This window comes from Montipora capricornis, chromosome 5, assembly GCF_036669925.1.
Source record: "Montipora capricornis isolate CH-2021 chromosome 5, ASM3666992v2, whole genome shotgun sequence".
NCBI classification, from domain to species: Eukaryota; Metazoa; Cnidaria; class Anthozoa; order Scleractinia; family Acroporidae; genus Montipora; species Montipora capricornis.
In genome coordinates, this window is record NC_090887.1 from 30,170,559 (window position 1) to 30,180,558 (window position 10,000).

At 35.4% G+C, this 10,000-nt stretch overlaps 1 protein-coding gene across 1 annotated transcript in view; it reads right to left on the bottom strand.

The window, feature by feature from the left end:
- Positions 1 to 10,000, bottom strand: part of LOC138050060 (uncharacterized) — a 94,930-nt gene that overhangs the window by 44,907 nt on the left and 40,023 nt on the right. Inside the window, exon 7 of the mRNA XM_068896553.1 lies at positions 1,993 to 2,213. The gene's annotated coding sequence lies outside the window, so the exon portion shown is untranslated. The remainder of the gene's footprint in view (positions 1 to 1,992; positions 2,214 to 10,000) is intronic.

Here is a 10,000-nt window from a genome sequence, read left to right on the forward strand (position 1 = left end):
ATTGACGTCCAATCGGGGACCCGATTGCTGCTAAGAAAATCAATCGGAATGGCCTTGTGCTGACAATAGTGTCACGGCCAGCTGTGAGACAAAAACAATATCACCAGCTTGATTTTTTTATCAGTCACAAGAGCATATCGAAACTAGTTTACCTAAATGGTACGTAGAAATGCTGCCTAGGGGAAGGGAGATGTTCAAACAAAAACGTACCTAATTTTGTAATATTTTGAGACCACTTCACAATAAACCTTACGCTAGCAAGGAAGTTAATCAGCAAATTGGTAAATCATATTTCACAGATATTCGAACAAAAACTTACACTTGCCACATGTCAACATTGCCCAAATCGATTTCTGATAAATCTGTGTTGAAAAAAGCGTTGATCTCTCTCCAAAATCGTTTTTTGGACGTTGAAATAAGTTTTCACCATACATTTTCCGACAGCGACTTGCAATGTTTTCCCCCTGACGATCCCAGAACTCTTTGCGTATAAACAGGGATCCGATTACTGACAACTCATTCATACCAAGGGTGAACCATCTTTAACGCATTGACTTCTGGGGTATCCCCCATTAACCAGTAAAATTGTCTGGCGTGAGACAGAGTAAAATACTAAGTCTGGCCAGTTTAGGCTGCTTTAGGTGTCAGTTAGTTAAATTACCTCAACCATAATTGAATAACCATGTAATATGAGATAAAATTTTCGGATTAACCTTGCTTGCGGGAGGATCCGTAAGGTTTATTGCTGTTTATTGTCATGGTCTCGAAATATTACAAGATTAGGTACAAATCTGGAGGAAATAACAAAATAAAGCCTTTTTAGTTGTATTTACGTTTGTCTAGGCAGTTTTCTTATTAGTTACGTCTTGCGTAAACGAATTATGGCTTCTGTAAATATACCTCCTCAGAGCAGGGGAGTCGTTGTCAGAGGAGATGGAATTTTTTTGTATTGCTCTTTGGAGAGATGAAATGAGCGATGAGAAACATGAGGTAATCCAAAGGTTAAGTTCTTGTTTGATTGAGAAAAATCCAACAGTTTTTGAGCCGCTGCTATTTCTACAAACTCGATGATGCTGCTCAAGCAAACCATTTCAATCTCCTTCTGCCTCGAGGCAGCTGTTTTAATGCTCCTCTTCCATAGAATATAGCAGACTCTGATTTAAACAACACTGGGAATTCATATCTGATATGCCGGGCAGCTGTTACATGTAAACAAATCTTTTCTTCTGTCAAACTAGCATCTACAAGTATTACTGAAGTCACTGGACCTAAGCAAACTTGTCACGCTCCACTTTGACTTCGACCAATACAAAAGCGTCATCTTCATGTACTAGTTCTCTGTAGATCTGATCTTTGGAGCAGGTCTCTGAGGTTTTAGTACTCCCACAATCATACTCTGTTATGTACAAAGTTGGTGTAGGACATTCAGAGGTTCTGTAACCTCGTACAAAATTATTCCAACAGACCTTTGTACTCATCGAAACCTTGAATTTGTCACGATTAATAGCTCTAGCCCACGACAAAACGTCATTGTTATTCCTGGGTGAGTAAAATATTCCAACGTGAGGAAGAATCTTTTGCTTCTCTGGGTACCTTTGATCATTGTCACAACCCCACACAGCACAATGATTGCCACTAGGCATATTTCCAATACTATTTGAATGGTTGAGTTTAGAAATAGGCAAAAAACGAGCCCATACACACGTAAATACAACTGAAAAGGCTTTATTGAGTTATTTCCTCCAGATTTATTCCTAATGTAATATTTTGAGACCATTTCACAATAAACCTTACGCTAGCAAGGAAGTTAATCAGCAAATGGTATCTCATATTTCACGGATATTCCAAGAAAAACTTACACCTGCCACATGTCAACATTGTCAAGACCGATTTCTGATAAAACTGTGTCGAAAAAAGCATTGATCTCTCTCCAAAATCAATTTTTTGGATGTCGAATAAGTTTCTGCCACACATTTTCTCACAGCAACTTACAATGTTTGCATCCTGGCGATCCCAGAGCCCTTTGCGTATAAAGCACGGATCCAGTTACTAGCAAATCATTCATTGAGGGGAGATTTGAATAGATCTTGAGCAGGGACGGTGCAAAATATGGACTCCTAAACTGTACCTCCTCCTGGACCCCAGTCGAGAGAAGAAAATAATTGTTTTCACAGTGACGTCATCAAATCGCAATGTTTTCCGTTATAGATGACCTACAATTGTAGAAATAAATCTTTTTTCAAGTTTCCAGTTCTGTGACGTCTACAGCAATTGTCACTATTTGGTTAAAAATAATAATTATAATAATCTTAATCCCTATGAATCTCAGCAGTTTGAGCCTTTCAAGTACATTATGAGATGTGTTTATACCCATGTATTTTATCTCATGACCGAAAAGCAAGCATTTTCATTGCAAAATGACTGCTACATTGAGATGTTTTCCTTGATTACCGGCCGCCATATTGGTGGACAACATGGTGTCTCTATACGAAACTTTATAAAGTTGCGTCAAACGTTTCGACAAATAACTCAGAAACGATGTACCGCACAGACCTGAGAAATGGAGAGGTGGTAAAAATATTTGTTTCCTACAACATTCTAAGTTCTTGACCTTTTTCATTGTGCTGTCGAAAACCCAGTATGACAATAGTACGGTGGTCACGCTGTCCTTGACTTATGAACTTTATTGTTTCTTTTCTTTGATGTCATTGATTAGCTGTTTACTTGATTTTCTTGTGATTCCTCTCTTTTGATAGCTTCAAATAGTTTGACCTCGCTTTATTATTTGCATGCAGAGAATATTTTCGAGAACAATCTAGAAACCGAGATTCAAGGCATATGATTTATGCGTTTCAAGCACACGTGTTAGGAGTTGTCAGAGAAAAAAGCTTTTATTATCGACATGTGCTTGTGATGAAGAAAAAAATCTTTTAAATATATTGAGAATTCTTGTTTAAAATGTGAATCTTGAGAGTCACTGCTTTTGAAAAACCAACGGGCCAACTGGAAAATTCCCCACGCATCGATTTTAAATTTTATGTTTTTGTTGCGTGACACTGTAGACTATCGATAGTTTCAGGTACGAGAAGCGAAACAGAGATATAACGCGTATCTTAATTCTTCCATTCGGGCATAACCACAATTCCTTAGGCCTTTGACCACATTCCCTTCCGTTTCGAAAAAAAAATGTGTTCTTCTCCCGATTAGAGAGCTTCCTCGGCTCACTCACTGCAGCAGAGATAAACGCTTCCTGTTCTCTCTTCACAAACCATTAATAATAATGGTTTGAATAAGAGTGAATATATTCTAAAAATTCTTCAAAGCTTACATTGTTTGTATCACATACTGTTTTCTACCTTTTCACACAATATAGATAACTGATTATGTAGTTTAATTTGCAATTAATACTGAAGGACTGTCTCCTTCTGTTCATTTTAAAGCTAAAAAGCTACTGGCACCAGGGATGGTCAATAATTCGATTTCATAATACTCAAAAGCTTCAATGTTGGAAATAAGGATTGCTATGTCAAACTACTATCAGGGAAAATGTAGAAGGTCAAATACTTAATACCATGGGGGCTAATGTAAAAGATGAAATACTTACTCGCTGCCGGGGTCGTTCTTGGTCGTTAGGTGGTGGATTATTCCAAGAGCGTACTGGAAGGAGACAATGAGGCGTTTCCTGTAGAAAATAATAACAAAGACAAGAAAAGTACAGAGCTAATCGGTTACTGTATTTCGGTGTGCTGTTTCATTTGCACTCAATATTAGGAACTCTTTGCCTTTCTTTGACGCTGAAATGCTACTGGAACTAACTATGGTTAATATGTGTACGATGTTAAACAAAGAAAAACATGGAGTTTCTCTTTGTAGGCATAATGATTGTTCATTTTTGATAAAAAATACTAGTTTTAGAGAGATCAACATCATCATATTCTCTAACGATAGCCTCATTAGTAAAATAATCAATGACAATTAAATTATACATATTTTTTAAATCCTAATCGATTTAATCCATGAAATAAGTAAAAGAATTCTCGAAGCTAAAAAGGATCATCTTTCATTCGTTCATAACCGTCTAGTCTTGCGGTTTATAATAACGTTTTTACAATATTGGCTATTTCTTTTGTGTTCTTTTTTGCTCGCAACCATTTCGAAGAGCGATGCTTATCATCGTTTAGAAATTTGATAGCCATCAATAGACACACTATACTACAAAAACCCACACATCCGTGATTAGTCTTGTTAGGATTCACCAAGCTACAGAATTGAGGTGGAGGTAGTTTTATGCATCTGGTGTATCGCAAAGACCACATAATGTCATGATCTAAAAAGAATCACACCACAAGTTGTACATGATCACTATAAAAAAGATTCGTGTTTATTAACACATCTATGTTGTAGTTTGGAATTTTTTTCAGGTCAAATTTTTTTAAACCCAGAATAAAATTTTCCACCTAGTTCATAATATTTAAACTAGGTCATTTTTTTTTACCTAGGTTATTTATCAACTGTCTAAAAAGGGCTTTTATTTATGGGGTGTAGTTTAAAAAATAGGGGCCTGGTTTTTTGGGGGGGTCTAAAAAGAATAGTACACACAAAAAAAAAAGCAAGAAATTTACAGATACACATAAATATTTATCAATAATATTTGCATGCACTTTTGCAATTATGTATGAAAACAAGAATAAACACAAATACAAATGAATAGTAGAATAAATGTTTTATTAATCAACAGCAAACTCTGAGAATAAAAATGGCTGATTCCCCTTTGACAACTGTCACCGTTCATACATGACTATTCCATAGAACATCACTGGTATGTTGTGTCCCAAACCTAACCCTGAAAGCTAACCATTTGAAATTAGTGCTTAACCCTAATCACTAAACCCAGAGAAATTATATACCCTAGGTTAAAAAAATTTTAACCCCAAAATTTAGGTTAAAAAAATTATAACCTAGGTTAAAAAAAATTTAACCTATAATTTAGGTTCAAAAAATTATAACCTAGGTTAAAAAAAATTTAACCTATAATTTAGGTTAAAAAAATTATAACCTAGGTTAAAAAAATTATAACCTAGGTTAAAAAAATTTAACCTATAATTTAGGTTAAAAAAATTATAACCTAGGTTAAAAAAATTTGACTTGAAAGTAAAATTTAACTGCAATATCTACATGTTCCCAATTGTTTTCTACACACCGAGAACAAATCATCACGCTACGATTGGGGTGTAGAGGACATCTACAAAGGGTCGTTGTTGGTATGTTTCATTTTTTGAGTGAAATGCGACACAACACACTCACCCTCTCTACCTCCATTAAAATGTTTAGAATTGACCACTCCTATATGTAAAGTGTGACAATCGTAACATAATTATGTTGACGTGTGATTCGTAAGTCATGCAATAATGTATTATTAAATGATTATTAGTATCATTTCGACAAAAGTCACATTTTTTGGAAATCGGTCGAAAACCTAAAAAAAAACACCAAAAACATTAAATGGAGTTTTATAACAAAAAATCATGTGAAATCATCGAGTAATCATGTGTTATTCGCCAGACACGTCTTTCTACAATCGTATGACAAAAATCACAACTCACAAGCTTAAAATAAAGCAAATAATGAAAAAAAACGAGACATACACAATCTATTGCCCTTTTCGTAAAACAAAGCAATCAAAAGTGCCATTACTCCACAAAAACCAGTGCAAGGATGAATCGCTTTACGTCCCACACCACAACAAAAATCCAGAGGAGCAAACTGTAAGCACTTTTGATGATTTAAACGTATATATTTGGCTGAAAAATTCAACAATAACAACACATTTTCAATGGATTGTAATCCTCATCTTCATCACTGGACGACCAATTTAAAATGGTATCACATATATACGTGTTCATCGTTTAATGGCATGTGACACACTAGACATTTGTCTGTAAAAAACAAAAAAAGTAGATGGCAAGTCTTTTTGTTTTACACGAAATCCTACTCACCTAAGTTTTTTTTTTTTTAGTATTAGCCAATTTTATCATCGATTCAGTGTAGTATTAATCAATTTCCTATCATCGACCTATTATTCAACGAATTATTTTCAAATTAGTAACAATGTACACCTGTACATACAACACTCGTTTATGGACTGACCGTCCACATCTCACATATCGTACAGACACACTATCTATATTATAGTTAAACACATTTTCCCATCCTTGTGGTATAAAAAGACATGCGTATTGCGTAGCAATCATTAAAAACGATCAAGAAAGTTGTTTAGATTCCGTTTAAAGTCTTCAAAAATTCGTTGAACATACAATACAAATTCCAAATCATCCGTGTTTTTCATTAACGAAACAATGTGCTTTTGAAGTTCAAACTGAAACTCCACTATATTTTCACGCATGGAATGTTTCAATGTTTTCGAAAATTCATTTAAACCATTTGACGTTTGTGTTGTTTTTTCATTCACCATCGTATCTATAGGTTGAAAGTCTTCACATCCTTCGTTCAATAAACCTACAAACGACTCAAAATGATTCATAATAAACTACAACAAATGACAGGCGACGTCTTGATATTATTCGAACTGTGAAAACGAGGATAGCATAAATTACAGAAAAAATTGTGGTCCATATCTGATTGGTCTATAATAATTTTTTGTTTTTTGTTGCTTTTTAAAACTTCCTCTTCTTGTTGTTTTCGTTTTTTTAATAAACGTGCACTTCTACAAACTAAAAATTTGTTTTTTGTTTTTATCGCCATTCAAGGACAAGACTGACATTTCCACAAAACACAAAACATTTATTTTGAAAATAAAATACATTAGTATCACACAACTAGTGGACTAATGCAAATCCTGCATTTCTATTGGCTGCACTACTACAGGACTATTATTAATAGTCCTCGAGTAGCGAAAAGCGTGATGCTTTCGCTTTATTCCCAAATAAATATTTCTTCAACTTGCATTTGCTAACTTTGTTATTGCCTTTTCTGTCCGACTAGTTGGGTGATACTAAAACAATTAGACCCTTCGCCCTCAAGGGTCATTAAACTCTTGTGACTACTCTAAGTAATAATGTCATTAAACTCTTAGAGTAGTCACAAGAGTTTAATGACATCATCATTTAATATTGCATTAGTACAAGGACAAAATTGTAAACAATAATCACAGAAACTTTTTTGACGCTTCTCATCAAAACGAGTACATTTAAAAAATTCACAACTACCGCACTCGTTCGAAAAATTTTGACATAAATTAGAGTTGTCGAGTGCCGTGTGATATTCACACATCCAACACAAAGCATCTATTTGAAAATAAATGTATTATTATTGAGAAAAGTTATGAGAACGTATACTCTGTTACATCTGCGTGGATTGTATATAGGTTAAAAAATTATTTTAAACTATTTTAGTTTATTAGTTGGATATATAGAAAGGTCGAAATGTTCTAAAAGATGATTATAAAAATCTAGTTTCTGAATGAAAATCTTATTTGAGCAACAAAAAGGACATTCTAAAAAAATAATAAAATAAGTTAATAATTATAATAATAATAACAATCATCACATCTTAAATATTCAGTACCGTTCCATTTATTTTATTTAAAACAAAACAGGATGGCTTTCCAGGGTGTTAATCCACGTTCCACAAACTTCACAGGACACTGAAAATATAAGATTATTTATTTTGCAATTTTTTGTTTTATTAACAATACTTCATTCTGCAAAACATCCAATCTATCTTTCAATATGTGAAATGCTTCTTTACACAAGGTAAGATTAGATAATAAGCCATCTTAAAAATAAAATTAAAAAATGTAATCACATATATAACAAAATTCAACTAATCGACAATCCTTTCTACACGATAAACAACAAAACAAGACACCAAATAAATCATATTTAGTTGGTTCTAAACCAAAGAAACAAGTTCTCCATTCTAAAATAAAAATAAATTATTTTTTTATAGATCACATCACCAATGTTCAACACGAGCTCAAAAATATCTTTTAGTTTGTTATCCATGGATTGCCTTTGCGTTTCAAATAAACGTTGCCCCATCAATAAAGTGCTCAATAACTGAATGTTTATATCAGATTCATCGAGTCCTATGTAGTAAATTCAAAAAAGAAAGACATCGATCGTAAAATATTTGATTATCTTCATTGGGACAAAAAGGTTTAAAACGATCTAATACATGGACGGCGATTTTGGCTAACCTCGACCAGTATTCACTGGTCATGATACACCACGGCAATTTGCATTTGCTGGAACACTACACATTAAGATTTTTTTCGTCCTCACATAAAGAAGTAGATATGGTGGTATTACAAAGAGGACAAGGAACTTCTTTAATTCTACCTTGTCACTGCAATGAGAGATCACATGAGATAGCATTGTGCCTGCATGAACTCATTGCGTTGTTGCCTTCATTGCGAGCGGACTCTTTGAGTGTTCTGTGGACTTTAACATGCGAAGTCACGGGCAAAAATCAAAGAACAAATCCTTGGACTCATCAGAGGATGGAAGAAATGTCTTTGAGCATGCAAGAACCGGTAGTTTCGATGGTGAAAGTGCTACGGGCAGAAGAGAAACCAGCGGGAAATCTCTGATTCCCGCCTCCGACACAACATGCTCTAATCAGCAAATGTTGTCCCTTGAAACGTCAATTCAGAGCGGCTTTACCACTATGAGCGGTTCTCTCACTAAAGCGATTAAGGATTGCTTTTCTAACATGGTGGACAAATTTGAGAGCAATTTGCTTGATACAGTGGAGTCACATCTCGAAATCAGTGACCCAGAAGAGCCAACAAGCGAGAAGCAAAAAGACCGGGAAAATCCGAGTATCGAATCCTTGCTTGACAGCAGGAAAAAGGGCGCTTGAGAGAAAACGGGAAAAGCCTCTAATGAGGATCCCAAAAGTGCTGTTCTAGACAGCATCAAACAAGATCTAAAAGCAGATGAGGTTGGGGACCCAATTGACGGCAATCTCTCGGTTATTGTCAACAGCTTGCTGACTAAAGGAATCGCCGATGACAAGCCGTAGGAAAAATGAATCGAATAGCATGTCCTCAGAAGTGTGAGGCACGAAAGTGAAAGTTAATCAGCTCATATGGGACAACTTGAGTGCGAATGTAAGATCACAAGATCTTTGCATGCAAAAAGTCCAAACCTCTTTAATGAAGGGGATTACTGGTGTCGTTTTAGCGACAAACACGGTTCTTGGATGCCTTGACTAAATTCCCGAGGGAAGAGATTTGATTCAAGCTTATCGGACAGCATCGCAATGCTTGCGAATGCCAACAAAGAGATAAACATGCGTCATAAAGAAATGATCAAACCAGATCTTCATGATGATTACAAGCACTTGTGTTTGAGCTCAATCGAACCCACTTCTTTTCTCTTTGGCGATGAGTTACCCAAGCAGGTCAAGGACTTCACCGAGGTTAATCGAGTGGGAAAGAAAGTTCCTCATTCCCGTACCTCGAACGCAAATGCCTTCGGGTACAAAAGTCGGGCCTCCTTTGGATATGGCAGAAACGCCCGATATCACTCATCAAAACGGCCTAATTTTTTTGGGTCAAGGCCATCGGCACAAGCCGGTGGCACCTATCAAGGAAAGAGTTATCGGAAGAATGCGAAAAACAAACAAGCCCAGGAACATTGGACCTGAGGTCAACAATTCCTCTAATGAGGTATGTTCACAACATGTTGAACTTAAAATTGCAGGCCGATTGCAGCACTTTTTCTCGGCTTGGGAAACTATTACAAGTGATAGCTATATTTTACAAGCCGTAAAGGGTTACAAAATTGAATTTATTGGTAGTGTTGGATCGCACCAAACCCACGTACTGTGGGAAATCGGTTTTAATGCACAAGAATGTGACATTGTTGATCAAGAGATAGTTGCTATTGTGCTCGAATCCCAACATGAGAATAGAGAATTTATTTCTAACATTTTTCTTCGTCGAAAGAAAGATACTCAATCTAAAGTGCTTCAA